This window comes from Triturus cristatus, chromosome 6 (assembly GCF_964204655.1).
Source record: "Triturus cristatus chromosome 6, aTriCri1.1, whole genome shotgun sequence".
NCBI classification, from domain to species: domain Eukaryota; kingdom Metazoa; phylum Chordata; class Amphibia; order Caudata; family Salamandridae; genus Triturus; species Triturus cristatus.
The window spans coordinates 1,294,616,951-1,294,637,315 of NC_140589.1; the positions used below are offsets into that span (position 1 = coordinate 1,294,616,951).

General features: G+C 49.4%; 1 protein-coding gene and 2 non-coding genes across 4 annotated transcripts in view; 2 read left to right on the forward strand and 1 right to left on the reverse strand.

Moving 5' to 3' along the window:
• C6H6orf118 (chromosome 6 C6orf118 homolog) overlaps window positions 1–20,365 on the reverse strand; it is a 275,564-nt gene that overhangs the window by 39,952 nt on the left and 215,247 nt on the right. The window lies entirely within an intron of this gene.
• Window positions 13,357–13,577, forward strand: LOC146821296 (small nucleolar RNA SNORA73 family). Its single transcript, XR_014964981.1, has one exon. It is a non-coding gene; the product is annotated as a small nucleolar RNA SNORA73 family (small nucleolar RNA).
• LOC146821297 (small nucleolar RNA SNORA63) lies at window positions 15,873–15,997 on the forward strand. The gene has a single exon (XR_014964980.1). It is a non-coding gene; the product is annotated as a small nucleolar RNA SNORA63 (small nucleolar RNA).

The window sequence follows — 20,365 nt, forward strand, 5'->3', positions numbered from 1 at the left end:
GAGAGTCCGTGACACACACATTGGCATACAAATCAAGACACAACACAGTTGGAGACAAGTGAAAGTGCGAAACTTTATCAACATGTGCGAATCAGTACGGCCAAGCGAAGTGCCACGATATGCAGACATATGCAGCAGCATGTCTGAATGAGGAACGTAGGAAAGCGCCCATCTCCACCTCGGGGGAGTCCCTCACCAACACAAGTCATTACCAACCTGCGTTGGTTTTCCGCGCCTGGAACATGAGTCCTGGCCAATGCAGCCATGTCCACTGTCGTCTCGGGACCTGTGACCATATTCACAGCATGCAACCATGTGTTGTGACAAGTGCAATGACTCACATCCAGTTGTGACTGCAGGTACCTCATCACTCGTCCATGAACGCGAGTGCAGCTGCATAGGCCAACATCTCCAATGAGCGATCGTCGTCCACCACATCTGACATGTCATTGACGTAATCCATCAGCTGACCCGGACAGATGTGCTGACTCCAAACACTGGACCCAATGTGCACCAAAGCCCAATCGGGTAGTGGCTCAATGTGCTCACTGCACACGACGACTCGTTCAATCTCCCAGGTCCAGTTTCCAGCCTGCATGCCAAACATCCATGCATGCCATAATCGGTCATCCTGTTGACACTCCTGGTTGTGGGCCAACAGGGGGGTGCACACACACGTCGAAATCCAGGTCAGCTACCGTTACATTGGAGAGGCAGACATCCATGGACCACTCGAATATGCACAAGCAACAATGCATCACAGGCGGCACGCAGGCAACATGCGCAAGTTGGAAGCTCAGCCAGTAACTGATCGGCAGTGCCCCCAGTACATGCAGAAGACATGCACAGTACTGCTCCATGTGTCTGGAGTAGACCATGTGTCTGGGATGGTATGCCATTGTCAGTGGCTCTGCTTGAAGCGTCACTGGCTTGCCCTGAGACAGTCCTGTGGATGAAATGGCATAGCTCAGTTCAATGAGCAGTGTCTGTGTGCAACGGGTGCAGGCCTTGGGTGGGGTGGGAGTACGTGTGAAGGCCATATCATGCACGCAAACTATGACCAAGGACTACTGCGTGTGGGATGTGTACACGTTGGTCTCACGCCGGGCAGTGCGTAGTGTGGGAGTCGCAAGCAAATGCTATCGTATCTGTCAGGGGGTGCTGGACACATGCAAGTTCCTGCTCGGCGCTGCAGATGTGCTACCGCCTGATAGTACAGACAAAGGACCTTTCATCCCTACAGTAACTTCACCAGCTGCATGCATACAGGAGACATACAGAGGCCGGTCGTGGGTGTGGTGGGACGTCTGCGACCCTCGGAATCATAGATGATATGCCCAACACGATGCACATGAGCGGACTCATTGTGTGTCACGTTGCCACACAGCTGCTCCTCCCTGACACGAGCACCCACACTTGTGTGCACTGCACGGTTGCATCTCGTTCACTCCTACGGGACACCATTCTAATGCCTGTCCGTGCATGTCCATCGCCATGCCAACAGCACCGCGACGCTGGGATCGCGCTGCGAATGAGGCCAGGCAACAGACTCATGCATCCGCAAGACTGATACACATCACACCTGGCATGCATGTGCCAAGACCACGAGTGTCCTTGTGCTCCTACATGTCCCCGTACCTGCGGGCCCTCCCTCCTGGTACATGCCACATTGCATCATCGTGTAATGTGGCCCTGGAGGCGACAACACCCCAAAACAGAGACACACTTACCTCACTTCCTAAACCGGGCCAGGTCCAGACCACACACTACCCCCTGCCGAACCAGTACACGCAGCCTGTGCATGCAGGGGGCAGATGCGGAGCTACATGTCCGGGGTCACTGCCAACGCTGAGGTGACATGGCAACGTCCGCAGAAGACATCACACTGTGATGTTGCAGGGCCCGTGTCCACCAAGCTGACACAATGAACACAGGGGCACACTTGCTCAGATGGTGTGAATGGCTACGGGCACATGCACAAGGCCACATTTATTATCAGGCACACTTACTGAGTGACACCTGTGCTGGATGTGTGTGGGGTGTGTGCACACCAGCCGGCAAGGGCTGCCTGGTGCAGTCGGAAATCGACAACAGTGTACATCGTAAAGGACACAACCATACAACCATAAAGGCCCCACAGGTGCACAGAGTTAGTAGCCCTGGCTGCACAGCGTCCTGCACGGGCCTACCGCCACGGGCCGCTGACTTGCAGTGCACTGGGGCAGGGTCACGGGTGCAGAGCAGATTCATGGGATGACAAGGGGTCTTGTCGCGGAGTGTCTCGATGGACAGCGGAAGGTGTACCCCCAGGGCAGAATGCAGAGGGCAGGCCCACGCTGATACAGTCACTATGGTGGAGATGAATGGAACAGACACATGTCGGACACCAAGTCCGGTCCAGCCAGAAGTAAGATGCAGACATCCAAAAGGCCATGGTCACTGAAACCACCATGGTCCAACCAGATGGTGCCCATGACTCATTGCGCACAGCGTTAGTGGCACCAGTGGAGTTAGGGGATGCCGCCTGCGATGAGGCTTGTCCAATGGTGTGGATTCCTCCACATCTTACCCAAAACACAGTTCCACATGTGTGACCTACTGGACCGCAGTGGAGGCCTGAGGCAGCGGTCAGCACGGGCCATTCGCCGAGTGTCGCCGGCACAGGTTGGATTGCCCCACCGACCTGCATAGTTCAGGTTCAGTGGCAACAAGGGACGCGGACTTGCGATAAACAGGGTTGATGGCACCAGGTCAGTTGTTGATAGTGTTCGGTCACCTCCATGACTGTGACCCGGCTTTCGTCCGGACTGAGCCGCATATTCCTCTTACTCCTCTGCATGCAACCACTGGTGTGGACTATGCCATTTGTGATTCGCGACTGGGTGCTGGATGTGGGACCTACTGGTCCACAGGGTAGTCCCTGTCCCTCATCCACGTGTCGCCAGCTGGCGTTGAACAGGCTTAGTGGCACCACTTGTCGCCGGCTGGCATTGAACAGGGTTACTGGCACCACGTGTCTCCATCTGGCGTTGAACAGGGTTAGTGGCACCACATGTCTCTGGCTGGCGTTAAACAGGGTTAGTGGCACCATGTGTCGCCGGCCGGCACTGAACAGGGTTAGTGGCACAACGTGTCTCCGGCTGGCGTTGAACATGGTTAGTGGCACCACGTGTCGCCGGCTGAAGTTGAACAGGGTTAGTGGCACCACTTGTCGCAAGATGCCCATCTGGAATTATGCCTCACTGATCGAGGGGTCTGGTGCTGTGGCCTCTGCCCCGGCTTTGGGGTCACTGCCTTTCAGGACTCAGGACACAGTTTCACATATGGGACCTACTGGGCCGAAGAGGACGCCAGTGTAGTATGTGAATGATGAAGGAGTAATGTGTGCCAGCGTCGGGGGGCCAGCGATGGTCTGCGGAGGCTGCAGAGGTCACGGAACTGGTGCATGGAGCTTGCACCGGCATGTGGTGGACCCTCCTTGACACACGCCGGTGTTGGCAGTTGATCAGTGTGGCCTGGCTGCGCAGGGGCGGGCTTGACAGGTTCGGGGTCCAGTGGGATGGGGTACGGAAGGCGCACAGGATCGCAGGCAACTCCGCTCACAAGGACGGCGTTGGCCTCGTGGCGTGGTGAGAGGCGCCGCCCTGGCAGAGACATTGGGTTTTCTGGAAGAGGACCACGCCCATACGTGCTTCTTATTCACACCCCTACGCTGGCCTGGCGTACGCTGGGCCATCCCATTCCACTCATGCTTATGGGGGGGACATAACAGGCAACATTTCCGCAAACTCCCCCACTGGCTGGGGCGACATGATTACGTCCACTGTCCACTACACTCCATACACCAGAGGTGTATGTCGCCATGGATATGGGTGTGTTCTGCATACTGCGGTCTGTCCAGCACATCTCCGCCACTCTTGGCATTGTGTGCTTTCCCAGTCATGGTTCTCCTTCCTCCTTCACACATGCCTGGTTGCCACCCCTCCCCACATTGGGCTGGTGTGTGGCTGAGGTGCCATGCTGTTGATGGCTCATGTTCACGGCTTGCCCAGGTTATCATTGTGAGTGTTTTGTCGTGTCTGGTGGATGGGCATGTTGTTTAGCATGTTGGTTTGATTTTGTGATGTGTGCATTGCCAGAGTTGTGAGTTGCATGGTTATGGAGTTGAGGTGAGTGGGGTGTTCATTTATAACTTGCCAAGGGGCTGCGCATTTCCCTTGGTGCCATCCTGGGGACGCTGGTTGCTGATGGACTGTCGGAGGATGGAGGAATCGTGCACAGTGGCTGGGTATTTGGAGGCGAGATTGGTGGAGGTTCCACGGTGTTCGGTTGTTGCCTGCACATTGATGTGAGACATGTGCTTTCTGTTGCGGTGATTGTGTGCTGTGTCGGCAGGGGGCACAGGTATGACATGTGTGCTGTGGAATGCCCCCGACACATGCGTGCATCCAGCTATGGCGTATGGGCCTTGCTTGGTGTCCAGCGGATCCTGCGCATTGTGCTGAGCATATATGGACTGGGGTAACAGGCTGATAGTGATGTCCAGGTCAGGTGTGAGGGACTTAGATGTGGCTGGCTGTGTGACTCCTCCGACTGTGGCGGGTGTTGGTTGGGGGTGTACCAGGGGCCAACAGGTGCAGCACATCCAGCAGCTTTATGTGGGGTGCGATGTTGGTTGTCCGCTGTGTTGGTGCCGTCCGCCTGTTGGGCGTTGTTGGTCAGGATGCGTAGGATGGTTGTCCTTTTGAGCCTATAGTGGGCAATGACATTGTCAGGTGTTGAGTCTATGTGACTGGTGTGTTTCCTGGGGGTCCACTGTCTTTGTCTGTGCTGCCTCTGTGGTGGTCCGGGGGGTGGTGTTACGGGTGGGGGTTGGGGTCCTGGGGTGGTGGCAGTGGGTGTTTTGGCCCTCCTGGGTGTCCGGGCTGCATGACCAGTGGCTCCATGGCATCTGTTGCCCTTCCGATGTGGCTGTGGGCTGTGCTCCCTTTTGTGGTGCAGGCTGTGGTCTGACTTTGCACCAGGTCAGAGCAGGTGTTATTTTCCTGATGCTAACGCGCCTTATCGCCTGTTTAGTGTTCTTATCGCAGTTCTGGCTGGTCGTTGTGAATATTGTGGAGTGGAGTTGTCGCGGGTTTGGGCACGGGAGCGCCTACTTTGCATCTCATTAGCGATAGTTGCGGGGGTCTTCTGTGGCGACATTTTTTGCGTCTGCTATCGCGGTTAAACTGGTGCTGTGGGCTGTTGATACCGGCTTGTGGATGGGGAGGTCAATTTATCACGACTTTGGCTGCGCGAAAATGCCGTTAAATCGGAGATAGATCCTTGTGAATATATTCCCCACTATCTGTTGCCATACCCTCATGGTTTATGCTGTGGGATCAGACCAGTCACATTAAGGAAACGGCAGATCACAAATAGGCGTGCAACTTAGACATACGTTACGAAGCAGTGAAATTAGGAAACCCTCAACAGCTGCGACTGACCCAGTCACATTCGAAAGAGCACACGATGATGGGGGAAATTGTGACCTGCAAGTGGGTTCTGCGCCTTTTCGTGTCAAATGCCATACATTCTTCGAAGAACATTCTAAAGGGACGGCACACATACAAGAACCCATTCAGGCTGGAGACTCCCGACTTTGAAGCGAAAAAAGGCTTTATATTCGGTAACTCCTGACTAATATTGTCTCTGCTTCAATAGGTCAGTGGGAAAATACATTCCCCTGATTTTGTTTTCAAAATCTCCCACATGCCAGCTTTAAAATGGTGGCATGAACGGAAACAGCAGAATTTAGACTAGAGCAGTTTATGCAATTGCCGCAACTCACTTGTCCAGGAAAATGAAACAAAAAAAGATACGATGTGATGAGGCACAGACCAAGGTGTATTTATTAGGAAACACCGCCACCTAAAGGACTTTTTCTTAACAGCAACGATTAATTACAAATATATTCTTCCTGGTTTTGAAACAAAAACACACAAAAAACAACTACAGTGTTTCTTGGATGGCAAAGGGGAAGCTGGACAATTCTAAATAGCACTAATGAGATACCATTTCCAATGGGAACCAGATGATCTATACGTATGTAAACAGCTGTACTACCAGAATTAATGCAACAAACATAAACAGTGTTGTGGGAGCTGCCTACCCCTCACTTTTGTAAAACAAACTGTCTAAAAACCAATCCATATATTTTTTTTATGTAAAAGCACACATTGCACTGGTAATCCCTGACATTGACTTGGACTAATTATTTGCGAATGTGCACTTTGCACAAGAGTGGATCGCTGCCTCGCATAGTCACCAATGGCTAAAGTGAGCTGACCCTGAGCCCCATGCTGTAGGCTCTGGTGGCTGGAAGCAAAATGTGTATGACAGTACGACCGACCACTGGATGAAGCAGGCTGTGTGCGTGCATGCGTGCGTATATATATATATATTTTTTTTTAGGTCTCGCTGAGCCCAGCGCATGCGCTGGCTCGGAGAGACATTTTGTTTGTGGGATTTTTAACGTGCTGCCTGTGGCCTAAAGCTTGAGTGCACCCGAGCGTGCACGCGCGCAGCCGCCAGTCACTGCTGCACGCGCACCACTCGCGTGCTTGCCACACAGCACGTCCGTCCTCGCTATTACTTTCACTTTCCAATGCTTGTTGTTACCTCTGCTCCCCTAAACCACCTTTAAGCCCGTTCCACTCTCCTCCGCTTGCTCTTTTTTCACTCCTCTGAGAACAGCTTGCCCTCCTTCACCTTAATTCCACCCTTCCTTCTTTACCTCGACTTTTCTTTCCGGCCACACCTTCAGATTCTGATCTCCTTTATTGCCTTCACCCTTACTCTTCTGCTTTTTTTAGCCTTAATTGTTAAGTTGTGCTTCCCCGGCCCCATTTTCCGTCTGTATCTACCCTCTGCATCCTTCAGCGTGGCTCTCCCACGGAGCCTGCCCGTTACATGTGGTCTTGCGTGTTTATTTATGGTTTGTCTGATGCACTATAAATGTATATATTTTGTTCTGGCTTGTCACTACGATCGCGCCTCCTGCTCCATTGCTCTTCCTGTCACTCACCCCATGTTAGTTCAGCACTGCCTCGAATCTTGGCATGTGACTGTGACCGGAATCTTCATCAAATTATGGTGACAATACTTTACCCCCATAAATATATCCATGAGGCCACACGCAGGTGTAAGCAAAACTAACCGCTCCTCGGGCTGTACAAATCTTCAATGCCACAAACATTCTGACCTCATATAAATATCACCTTAATAGTCCACGTGTCAAGTTTGTGTCCTTGATTGCTGTAGGTAAACGTGGTGATTAAGATTGAATATTCTTTCATTCTACGTACCCTGTGACCCAACCGGTCTGTGGCTCTGTCCTAGTGGGGTGTCGAAGCATAGTAGAATTAATACATTTAACATGCCACGTAGCTTTCTGCAGTGTTGCCTCATTTTGCCTTTTTAATCAATTTTTCTTTTTTCAATAGGTGTTATGTCTGAGCCTAATCTGGTAAGTGGCACTTCCCACATCACATTCCTGTGTCATGCGTTAATCAAGTTGTTTTGCTGTGTTTATCGCTGCGCATTTAAGAAGAGATTCTTTGAGCACGAAATGACTTCCGCTGGCTTCTTTCCTCATAAAGCATAGGAGGACTTAACATGAATTGTGTTCTCTTTTCGTAGGACTTACTTTTATTTTCTGCAGTGGATTCTAATAAAATGCTGTTTTTATTTTTTAGTATGGCATAGATTTTGGTAATTGGCGTTTCGTTTCCCCCAGGTACATGGATTGTCAGTTTCGCACCAGCTTGAACCTGTGAAGGTCCCTAATGTGTACTAAATATGTATTGCATGGGTCCTGATCGCCTAGTGGCGATCAAAGGAAGACTCTCCATAGTCCTGCGTCTGAATCATACGGTCACCTGGCTGGTACACTGTACTCTCTAGGTCAGACTGTGTACTTGCGATCAGGCACTTCGTGTCGAGTCACAAATCTCTTCACTTGAGCTAAACGGCAGAAGACTTAACATGTGATAGATTGCTATGGCACAACTGCAGGAAGAAGGCGCTTCAGTAACTTTAAAAAAAGAAAGTGTTACAATTGTGGAGAATGTAGTGTTCGGCGCGCGCGAGGCGTTCTAGCCTTCCGCGCTGCCGAGGTGCGCTAGCGCTGACGCGTGACGTCAGACGCTAGCTCATTTAAATAAAGAGGCGTGGCCTCGGCACGGCAGTCGGAGCCGCGTGTGTGTTCTACTAAGATCGGCTCCCGTGTCTTATTTAGCGCCTACGCGCAGCCATGCATCATAGGCCATTTAAGACTCAACACTGGCGACGAGGGGTCTATTGAGCCCTGCTGTGCTATTTTTGTGCCCCACAGTGTACAGTTTGCCAAACCATGTGTCCTGTGCCTGTGTGTGCTGCCTCCCTCCTGGTGACCCGGCTGAGCCTGCTGTGAGGCCTGGTGGGGAACACTGCAAGTGCCCTGGAGGCCCACCAAACCATCGGAGGTGACACTGTGTGCGCCCTGGTGCCCCAATCCACAGCCGGTAAGGGGTATGTCTCGCCCAGGTGGTGCCGCACCTGCCCCACGAGGTGCCTGACGACGACCGTGCCCTCCTACGATTCAGGCCTACGCCGGGTGTGGTCGCCCCAACCCAGGAGCGCCTGAGGGGTCCCGCGGATGACGTCTGGAGGTAGGCGCGCCCACCGTTTGGTGCAGAAGCACGAGGAGAGTCAACGCGCAACGCCCATAGGGGGTGCACGCCTGTTGGCGTCGACGCAGAGGAGAGGAAGCCTGCTTCCACCGCGTGCTGCGCACGTGCCAAGATGGCGTCGATTCCCGCCATTGAGCCGTTTGCCGTTGACGGTGCCCCGTCGTCCCTTGCCCCGCGTTGGAGGGATTGGACAGACCGCCTACAAATTTACTTCGAAGGGGCTGGCATCACGAGGGAAAGGCGCAGAGCACTGCTGCTCCACCTAGGAGGCAAAGACATCCACCACATCTACAAAACTCTCGTGGAAGCCACGCCGAAAACGTACCACACACTGCTAAACGCGCTCAACGCCCACTTCGAGCCCATGGCGAACAGAGACTATGAAAGGTTCATCTTCCGTCAGGCCAAACAAGAGGCGGACGAGTCCCTGGATGCATTCCATGGCAGGCTGAAGGAGTTAGCCAGCAAGTGTGGGTTCCACGACGAACAGGAGGAGATCCGAGGGCAGATTATACAAGGGTGTTACTCGTCTAAGCTTCATGTCACGGTCCTCCAGGAAGAAGGAAAGCCCCTGGCGGACATCCTCACTCTCGGACGGTCGAAGGAGCTATCGCAAGCGAGAGCCTCGCATATGGAGGCAGCCCTACATCGCCCTGTGAAGACGGAGCAAGTGCAAGTGGAGGAAGCGGTGAACGTAGTGCGGCCAAAAAGGAGGCAAGCCGGAGGGAAACGCAGCCGGAGGCAACGAAGAAAGACTGTGGGTACTGTGGCGGCCAACCCCACCGCATGCAAGACTGCCAGGCCAGAGGGAAAAAGTGCGGCGCCTGCGGGTGGATGAACCACTTTGCGGCGGTGTGCCGGTCCACCAGAGTCAAGAAGGAGGCGGCCCATGCGGTACGCGAAGAGGCAGACAGTGATGACATGGACGACGACACCGAAGAGTACCCAGTCCATTATGTGTTTGCAATCCATCAACCACAGAAGAAGAAGCGCAGACTTCCGAAATGTCGCATCCTAGTCCAACAACAAGAGGTAAAGGCGACAATTGACACTGGGGCCTCCATCGAGCTGATGGCTGCCAATGTCTACCACCAACTGCGAGTCCAACCCCCGCTGAGAGAGGCGAAGATTCGGGTGTTCGCGTACGGCCAGAAGACGCCCATTCCCCTCATCGGGTGCTTCAAAACAGAGCTACAACATGGTGAGAGGAGCATCAACACCACCGTCTATGTCACGGAAGAGGGCAGCGGGATGCTGCTGAGCGGGCAATCGGCCGAAGAATTGAGACTGATCTCGTTTGCCATGGCAGTTCTGGAGGAAGAACTGGATACCATCATGGAAGAGTTTGGAGAAGTCTTTAACGGCATCGGGTGCCTGAAAGAAAAGGAAGTATCCTTACACATCGACCCGTCGGTCCAACCAGTGGCGCTGAGGCACCGGCGAATTGCTTTCCACCTGCGGCAGAAGGTCAAGGAGGAGCTGGAGGCCCTGGAGAGACAAGGCATCATCGAAAAGGTCAGTGGGCCAACCCCGTGGGTATCCCCGATCGTCATCGCCAGGAAGCCGAAGCAGCCAGGACAAGTCTGCATCTGTGTGGACATGCGCCTCCCCAACGCCGCGGTCAAAATAGAGCGACACCTGACGTCCACCATTGATGACATCCTGGGAGAGCTGAACGGGGCCAGGTGGTTTTCGAAGATGGACCTACGGTCAGGCTACCACCAGTTACCACTTCATCCGGACTCGAGGTACATCACCACATTTTCCACCCATGTGGGCCTCAGACGGTATCGGTGCCTGAACTTCGGCATCTCGAGTGCCGCCGAGGTATTCCAAAATACCATCAGAGAAGTGCTCAGTGGGCTCTCCGGCGTGCTCAATGTGAGCGACGACGTGCTCATATACGTGTCAACCATAGAGGAACACCACCAGCGGTTGAGAGGGGTCCTCAGGAGGATTCAGGAGTCAGGCTTGACCCTGCACCGGGAGAAGTGCCAGTACCTGCAGAACAAGATCAGTTTCTTTGGGTACACCTTCTTGGACCAAGGGGAAGCCCCAGACCCGGACAAGGTGAAGGATGTCCAAGATGCCCCAGCTCCGACGAACATCTTGGAGGCCCGGAGTTTCCTGGGCATGGTCAACTTCTGCGGCCGCTTCATTCCGGACCTCTCCAACCTCACCAAACCCCTCAGGGAGCTGACCAAGTCGTCCACCACGTGGCAGTGGGGCCCGGAACAGGAGCAGGCGTTCCAAGCAACGAAGGCGGCCCTGTCCGCAGACACTACCCTCTCATACTTCGACCTGGCAAAGCCCACCAACGTGGCGGCCGACGCGAGCCCGTTTGGGCTGGGAGCGGTCCTGACACAACTCCAGGACAACGAGGAGTGGGCCCCCATTGCCTACTCCAGCCGGTCCCTGATCGAAACAGAGCAGCGGTACTCGCAAATCGAGCGAGAAGCCATCGCCATCCACTGGGCATGCCGGCATTTTCACGTGTACGTGTATGGACATCATTTCACGGTAACAACCGATCACAAGCCACTCATTCCTCTATTCCAAGGATCGTCCTCGAAGCCGCCACCCCGGATTGAAAAGTGGATACTCCAACTACAAGGGTACGACTACAGGGTGGAGTACAAACCAGGGGCCATGAACCCGGCGGACTATCTGTCACGGCACCCGCGGAAAGCCACAACAGAAGAGAAGGAGGAGGCCGAGGATACAGAGGAGTACGTCCGGTATGTGACAGAGCGGTCACGACCCCTCCCAATGAGCCTGGCCGCGATAATAGAAGCCTCAGAAGGTGATGAATGCGTGAAAGCAGCAGCGGAGGCTGTCAGGTCGGGAGATTGGAGGACAATCCAAGCCTCGCTCAACAGGAGGACGCCCCGAGCCAAGCTGACACTGGAGTCATTCTTGAAAGTGAAAAGTGAGCTGTCCGTTGACGCCCAAGGATGTCTTCTGCGGGGTCCGAGACTAGTCATGCCGGCCAGCCTCGCTCAACAGGCGGTGGACCTCGCCCACAGGGGACATCAAGGAATGGTAAAGACAAAGGGCAGGCTCCGAGCCAAAGTATGGTTCCCAGGCATGGATGCGATGGTGGAACAGACGGTGAGAACCTACACGTGGTGCTAAGCCGCAGAACAGCTGGAACGCCCTCACCCGGTGGCGACCGAAGACAATCCTCTGCGACCGTGGGAGTGCGTGAGTGCCGACTTCGGACATCTCCCCGATGGACGGTACGCGTTGGTCATTATCGATGACTTCACCAAATACCCAGAGGTCGAAATTGTGGGGAGCCAGACAGCCACTGAAGTGATCGCGAAGTTCGAAAAAACCATCGCCACTCATGGCATATTCAGATTGGTCAAGACCGACAATGGACCGCCTTTCCAAGGGCAGGAGTTCGCAGAGTATCTCAAGAGCTGGGGGATCCATCACCGCAAAATAACACCCCGGTGGCCCCAAGCCAATGGAGAGGTTTATGAGGACACTCAACAAAACCATTCGCATCGCCATGGCTGATGGATCTCCACTGGAAAGAGCGATCTACAGTTTCCTGCGGGAATACTGGTTGACCCCCCATGTCACAACCGAGGCAGCGCCAGGAACAGCCACCATGGGGAGAATCGTAAGTGACACGATCCCACACCACCCTACTTGGGTTCCGGCACAAGCCACCAACGAAAAGACTTTAGCCAATCAGATGCGCTCGAATGACCACGCCAGCCGGAGAAGGGGAGCTAAGGAGTCCACGATACAACAGCAGGATCGAGTGTATGTGAAGGACCGCTACCCAGGCAGCAAGTTCAGACTTCCTTTTGAACCACAACCATGGGTTGTCACCCGCCGGACAGGCACGATGGTGACCGCTCAAAGAGGTGCTGAAACGGTCACGCGAGATGTGTCTTTCTTCAAAAAAGTCCACCCAGGAACACCTTCACGTCCCGGGGCCGAGCCCGAGGGGCCGGATCCCGACCAGCCGAGCGGAGATCACGAGGTGGAGGACGGTCGGAGCGAGGATGGTGGTTCCCAGTCCATCCCAGCCACCCCGGGGGGTAACCCGCCTGGCAGCTCCCCAGCCCGGGTAGAGCCGAACACCCCAAGGCGCATAACCCCCGAGGTGGCCCTTTACAGAGGCGGCCCATCCCGCTACAACCTGAGGAAGAACCCGGCACCGTCATCCCAGCTGGCGGACTATATGGTGTAACCTGTAAGGACTGGCAGACTGGTAATAGATTCATCGTTGGTTTTATGTTTTGCTTAAAGTTTTATAAAGGTTGGAAGGAGTGTAGTGTTCGGCGCGCGAGAGGCGTTCTAGCCTTCCGCGCTGCCGAGGTGCGCTAGCGCTGACGCGTGACGTCAGACGCTAGCTCATTTAAATAAAGAGGCGTGGCCTCGGCGCGGCAGTCGGAGCCGCGTGTGTGTTCTACTAAGATCGGCTCCTGTGTCTTATTTAGCGCCTACGCGCAGCCATGCATAATAGGCCATTTAAAACTCAACAGGGAAATCCTTAACTTGTACAGAAGCAATGTTTCCTTTTGAAAACTCCGCTTGCACTGAAGTTGGAAAAAGTTCGGGTTGGCTGTGGATTGCTGGTTTTGATTAATTCATTTGTATTGTAAACTGTATTTTTAATGGTGACCCAACGGGGATACCTGGGGGAGGTTGCTCTCCCGCGGCTCTGTCCTAGTGGCATATGGGAGCATAGGCTTTCGGGCCCATGACGTACAGTCCTGTTCCACGCCGTTGGAGAGCCAGCTTTGTTCGCAGCCGTTGGGTTGCTGAGCTGCATCCTGTATATTCCTACGACTTCTCAGAGTCCTCGGACCATGACTGAGGAGACAAACCATGCAGGATACACTTCCGCAGTTCCATACGTGGTGAGGCTACGTAAGCCTGTGTGTATACTTGGTCATTGCAGAAGGGATACTTGAGTAACCTATGGCTCAGGGTGTTGGTGCTTGCAATCATCTACTATGTCAGCATGGCTGCTTCAATCATGCATATTGCTTTATATACTGTACTGAATCTTGTAATGGTTCTCCACTCTTGACACTGTTGCCATGTGGTAAACATTGTGCACAAGTTTATATTGCATGTTTTAGTCTTTAGCTTTTGCTAAGAGCCCAGCTAGACTGCTGAAATAACGTGTGATTGAGAATGTAGCTGTGTATACCAATACTTTCGAGTCCTAACTTATTCAATTTGCTTATCTGTAGGTGTAAAGCAGCTTTGACTGGCCACAACGTTCTTCAATCTTGAATATTGGGCGAAGAGATTCAGTGATGGTGTGTTACACTCTGGATTTTAATATTGCTGTTATTACCGCATAGCATGCTTGCAACTGACAGCGTCTTATTTCAAAAGAAAAGTCTTATCTTCAATTCAGGTGGTTTGCCAATTCCTATATTTCGGGCATTGGCCTGCTTTATGAACAGGACATGGTTGCTATATAGGAGTATAAAGCTAGAATTGGCAGTTATGCTAGCTAATTATGTATCCATGCTAGAGTAAAGGGTTTGACTGCAGCACTGTTTCCTCAAGTAGTGAAAATGTATTTTACCTCTTCCTATGCTGCATGTTCAATATAGTTTAGGTTTTAGAATTTGCTTGGCAGAAACACTTAGCTGCCCAGTACCAAGGTCTCTGCATGATGTAATCGTTCTGTTCACATGAACAGACCTCATATGGGCCTCTTGGGTGCTAGACCTAATAAAATGAGGTCGGTTCTGGTGTTTGCAGAAGTAACATTTGTAAGTAAGCATAGTCTGCCCAAGTTGTCCATGTAGAATACATTCCATGCAGCCTAAAAACTAGGTAATAGGTGCTCTGGCGTAATTCCTCAGCTACTTTCTGATTCCGTTTGTATTTTTCAATCAGTAACTCCGCATCAGAGGCGTGGTGCAGGCACTCAAAATTCATGTTGTACCAGTCCGACAACAAATGTGTTTTATTTAGCCCAGTTGGAAGTACGACTGCTATTCTCCCACTTGAAATTAAGTACACAATCCTGCAAAGCTCCAACATGGCTTGTTTGTATGTTAGACTTTGCATGTTTGCACTTTACATGTGGCTGCATGCGTCTCTGCTAGCTCTTACCATGAGTTGCACCAGAGGTTCATTACGCCCAGAAGTGCCTTCTGGCGCCAGGAGACATACTTCTAAACTTGCACTAGTTTGACCTTTACTCAAGATTTTAATTCAAATTGGTATTATTCATGTTTACATCTTTATACAAACTTGTACGCATCTACAAGACTGAGCCACAAGCAATTTGGGTTGGGCTGATCATAGTTTCACTCAAAGCCCACGGTTCCACACCGCAATCCAACAACAAATCGCACAACACATTCACAACACCACATACATCCAGTCCACAACACAGAATAACGCATGCCACAATTCAATAGCACACCGCATAATTAAACTTGACAACACAAAATACAGTTCCAAATAATTGCACTCTGACACCATCTCACCCCACACAATTGTGGTACAATATTGCATAATTACTATCCACATAATTCCACTGCCCACCATGCCCCACAAATCCACGCTACACAATTCCACAACTAAACATTCCAACCCACATTCCCCTCCACATAACTGGGTAAAAGACCACTTACAACGCCAGTATCTCCAACTCTTGCAGAAGTGAGACCTATTAGCTTTGCCAACTTTTGTTCTTGTAGTTTACTTGTTCCTCCACCTTTTGCCCAATTACGCCCTGTATCCGTTGACATGTTTGATATGTTGTAGTCTCTGCCGGTTTGTGCTAATGAATGTCTGTCTTTTCTTCTGAAGGGTGCCCTTTGTGAGACGTGTCGTGCAATAGCGACGTGTGCAGTGCTCATGTATGCCAACCGGTAAGTACTTGTTTTACCTGGATAGTCTACTCATGGTAGTTAAAGACTGTAATACTGAAAGTGGCGGTGAGCATCTTACAGAAGCTTATTTCACACCTTGAAAGCCTATAGAAAATGTATCCATTGCTCTGGTATGCTGGTGCTGGTTCTTAATCATGTTCCTTGTATGCCGAAGGGATAACTGCTGTGGGCGACTCTAGGAGGTTACATTTGTGTTCCATATTTAACTTGCCAAGTATCTGCTCTCTGGATCTCTCTACTGGGCCGCTTTAAACTTGGAATTGAATGACCCATGCAGGATAAGTTACAGCCCAGCTTGACGTGCTGTGTTGTCGTCCCCCCTGCACAAAGCAATTGATTCTACTATCCCTGCCTGTTCTGATGCAACAGCAGGCAGGGACGCTTGGTCTCAAACACGCTTGCTCTCTTATACAACAAATGTGGATTGCATATTGGCACACATGTAGTTACTGTTCATTGGACTGCAAAACCTGGGGAGGTTTAGATCTGCATCTGAACAGGGCACTCGCTAAATAAGAATATAATGAAACTTGCTTCAAGGCACACTATGTACGTGATTATTTTTTTAAATTATTTATTTTTAGCTCTCTGGCGAGACTTAAAGTAAGGGCTTCAAAAAATGCTACCGCCGGCCACAGCTTGCAATGCATGTGCGCGGGCGCGAGCTTGAGCAGAGGCACCATATGGCGTGGTTACTGCTGCGTGCATACCTCTCGCGCACATGCACTGCAAGCTGTGGCCGGCAGTAGCATAAGCTGGCGCTTGCTTTGTTTTTTCTGTTTATTACTTCTGTGTAGTAATGGCGGCACCCGTGCCTTAGCTTAAACATCTTAGGCTAAAGTCGGGTGCCGAGATTGCTTCAAAAGTAAAGAAATAGACAATTCTTTACTTTTGAAGCAATCTCAGCACCCGACTTTAGCTTAAGATGTTTAAGCTAAAGCACTGGTGCCGCCATTACTACAGAGCAGTAATAAACAGAAACAAGCATTGGCATAGCCAATAGGTCTCACTTTTGGGACCTTATAAGTATTTAGTTATGCAACTGTTGCATGGCTAAACACTTATAAGGTCCGAAAGGCGAGACCTATTGGCTATGCCAATGCTTGTTTTTTTTTTGCAGAGTTTTATATAGCGCAAACTTGACCCGAATATAATCAGGTATCAGAGCGCTTTACATAGCACCAGTTAAGTTACATGAGGACACACATTCATTTTTTTGTTAGGCACGGGGAGATTAAGTGATTTGCCCAGGATCACAGGAAGTTCAGCGTCATTAACAAGACTCGAACCCAGTTTTCCAGGTCCGAGGTCAAGCATCCTAGCCGTTAGGCCAACTCCTCTCCCCAACCTACATATACAATATTTAAGTGATGTTGCATCTCCATAGGCCATTCAACCAGCCTGACAGTGCCTGTGCCAGCAACAGTGGCAGCTGCTGTCCAATACAACATACAAATCCAATTCCAAGTTAAGAAATTAAAGATGCGGCACACCAGAGCATAGCACAATTATTTATTGGGCAAACAAAAAAAAAATATATATATATATATACATATATATATATATATATATAACAGCCACAAGTCCTGGAACAATCCGATAGGATCCAAAGAAAGCAGGTACGGACCACTTCGTGGAGATAATTTTTCTTTTTATTGAAGGTGCAAATTAAAGTGCATAGTGCATTCCCAAGCAAGTGCTCAGCTCAGCCTGACGCGTTTCGACTGCCCACGGCAGTGCATATATATATATATTCAGTGAAAAAACCATAGGTTTCACACATGTTATAGTTAGCTGGACATTTTACTCGTAAAAAACCAATGAAATTCCCCCGTTATAGTTAGTTCAGCTAACTATAACTCGCGCGCCCGCAATGCACTGCTGATGACGTCACATATTACATCACTCATGACATGGTCAGTGACATCACTCATGACATCACTGATGACATCTCAAATGACATCACTGATGACCTCACTGATGACATCATCCAGTGAATGTGTGTTTTTCTGAAAATTAAATATGTTTTATATATGTATATCTCAAGGTCGATGGAAGAATAAATGGGTATATTACTGTCTAAATGGATGATTTCTTTTTGAAAAATTGATTGTGTAACTGACTGATTAAGTGTATCATAGTGAATACATGGCTTAGTGAGTAATGTTTAAATATATAAATATCTGTATCAGTCTCTCACTTTGTGTATAAGTGGCTGCATGGGTTGGAGAGTAGCTACATGGGTGTCTATATAGGTTATTAGTTGGTTTTTTGAGTATCAGTATGAGTGTCTGCATGGTTCGGTGGGGGGTATGACGTAGTGCATAGGTGCATGAATGAGTGACTCACTGTTTGTATGTGTTGAACAGAGCATGTGTGCAGGACTGCATGGGTGGATGAGTGTGTGTATGGGTGTGTTAGTGAGTGAATGACTGTCTCAATAGTGTCTTTATGAGTAACTACATATGTTTAAAACTAGTATATGTGACTATTGGTTTATATATGTGAGTATATGTGAGAGTGAGAGATTGAAAGAGTTCCTGTATGAATAAGTATGTATTTCTATAAAAAATTGTTTAAAAGACTAAGTATGTGTAAGTTTCCGTAGAAGTAAGTGTGGTGGTGTGTGTATAACTGTATATGCAAGTAAATGTATGTTTGATTCTTTATTGGCATGAGTGACTATGTGTGTGAGTAGCTCTATGGATGAGTGGCATTGTGTAACAGGATGTATAGGTGTATGAGTACATATGATAAGTGAGTACATGTATGAGTGACTGTATTGGACTGTTGGTGAATGAGTGGATGTGTATGTGGATCTTAGAATTACTGAAGAGGTTGTTGTAACTGTTATTGGTATGTCCATTGTTTTGTAAATTTTAGTCTCTATTTTTGAATGTGTGTATCAAAGGTTTTATTAGGGGAAGAGGAGGTCTGCCACTCTATCACAAGGATGATGTCATCAGTGAGGTCATCAGTGATGTCATTTGAGATGTCATCAGTGATGTCATGAGTGATGTCACTGACCATGTCATGAGTGATGTAATATGTGACGTCATCAGCAGTGCATTGCGGGCGCGCGAGTTATAGTTAGCTGAACTAACTATAACGGGGGAATTTCATTGGTTTTTTACGAGTAAAATGTCCAGCTAACTATAACATGTGTGAAACCTATGTTTTTTTCACTGAATTTCTAAGGTTTTTTAAATGCTAATTCCTAACTATAACGTGTGTGAAACCTATGGTTTTTTCACTGAATTTCTAAGGTTTTTTAAATGCTAATTCCTAACTATAACGTGTGTGAAACCCATGGTTTTTTCAGTGAATTTGCAAGGTTTTTTAAATGCTAATTGTTTTTTTTTTCTTCTATTTTTTTTAACATATTTTTATTTTAATTTTCTTACCTTTTATAAAGACTATGGTTAAATTTTTAAAATTCTTTAATATGTTTTTTTTAATATATTTTTTAAAATAAACATGTAAAATTTATTTGCAGTACTTTTTTTTTTTTTTTATTATTTTTTTAGTACGCGTACCGTAAGCTTACGGTAAGCGTACGGTTTACGCAACGCCCGTAATTTTTCTACGCTGCTTGCGTATAGTTACGCAATTTGCGTAGCCGCGCGTACTCCGCGTGGGACGCGTGCGCGCGTACGCTACACGCGCACGTTACGCGGAAGTGTCGGGTAGTGTCTGTTATGCGCATGCGCGCAAGCGCGTGTCTTTTTTACGCGCATGCGCACTTTTGACGTAAGCGTACCGTAAGCGTACGGTAGGTCATGTGATCATGAAACACAACTTTTGATTGGTTGAAACTACTTTCAGTTCTAGAACTCTCCTACACCACACCCATTCCTCTCATTTCTGCTTGTGATCCCTTAGGAGAAGGAGCTGGGTTGTCTTTGTGATACGATGGCAGAACAGCAGAGCTCTTCTGAGAGTGAGGCTAGCACTAGCAGCACTGTTTTGAGGCAGAGAGCGAGGAAACAAAAGCCCTCTTATGTATGGGATTATTTTACTTTTCCTGAAGGCCAGCAAAAGGTGAATGCACCCTTAGTAACTTGCAAGCTGTGTCAGCGTGTACTTTCAAGAGGTAATCCTGACAGGAAGTATTCCTTTGGGAATCATACCATGAAGAGACACCTCAAGGATGTACACAGAAGGACACATGGTCATCTTTTTGGAGGTAACTCTTCAGAAAGACAAGCAAGTACATCCACAGCAGCTCAGCCTGGACCATCATCTGCAGAGCTGACTCCTTCTTCTGCAGGTCAGGTGAGCCCTTCATCTGTGGGGGGAGCATCTCCTTTTGCTGGCCCTCTGGAAATGAACCCTCGATTTCGGAGGGTTGATATTCGATGCGCCTTTTGTCAAGATCTAATTTGCCATAGGGAGACCAGTGTTTCCCTAGTGAACAACAAAATAGATCAGCACACTTGTCGCTTTGAATAATTTTCCCATTCTTTCTTTCCTCTGTCCCTGCATGAACACAACGGTTCTTTTAAGAGCCAACCTTATCTTTCATCTTTTTTTTACATATGTTTTTAAAAACTTTTTTTTTTTTTTTTTTTTAAAAAACACTAAAAATCAATTATCACATTACAAGGTCCTTGAGAGACTACAATTATTATTATTGACTTACCATACCCACTCAAAAAAATATTTATTCATTTGTTTTTTAAAAAAATAGCTTTAAAAATGGTTCTAGTTTTCGAAATTTTTCTATATCAATCTGAAAAAAAAGAAAAAAGTATTAATATTTTT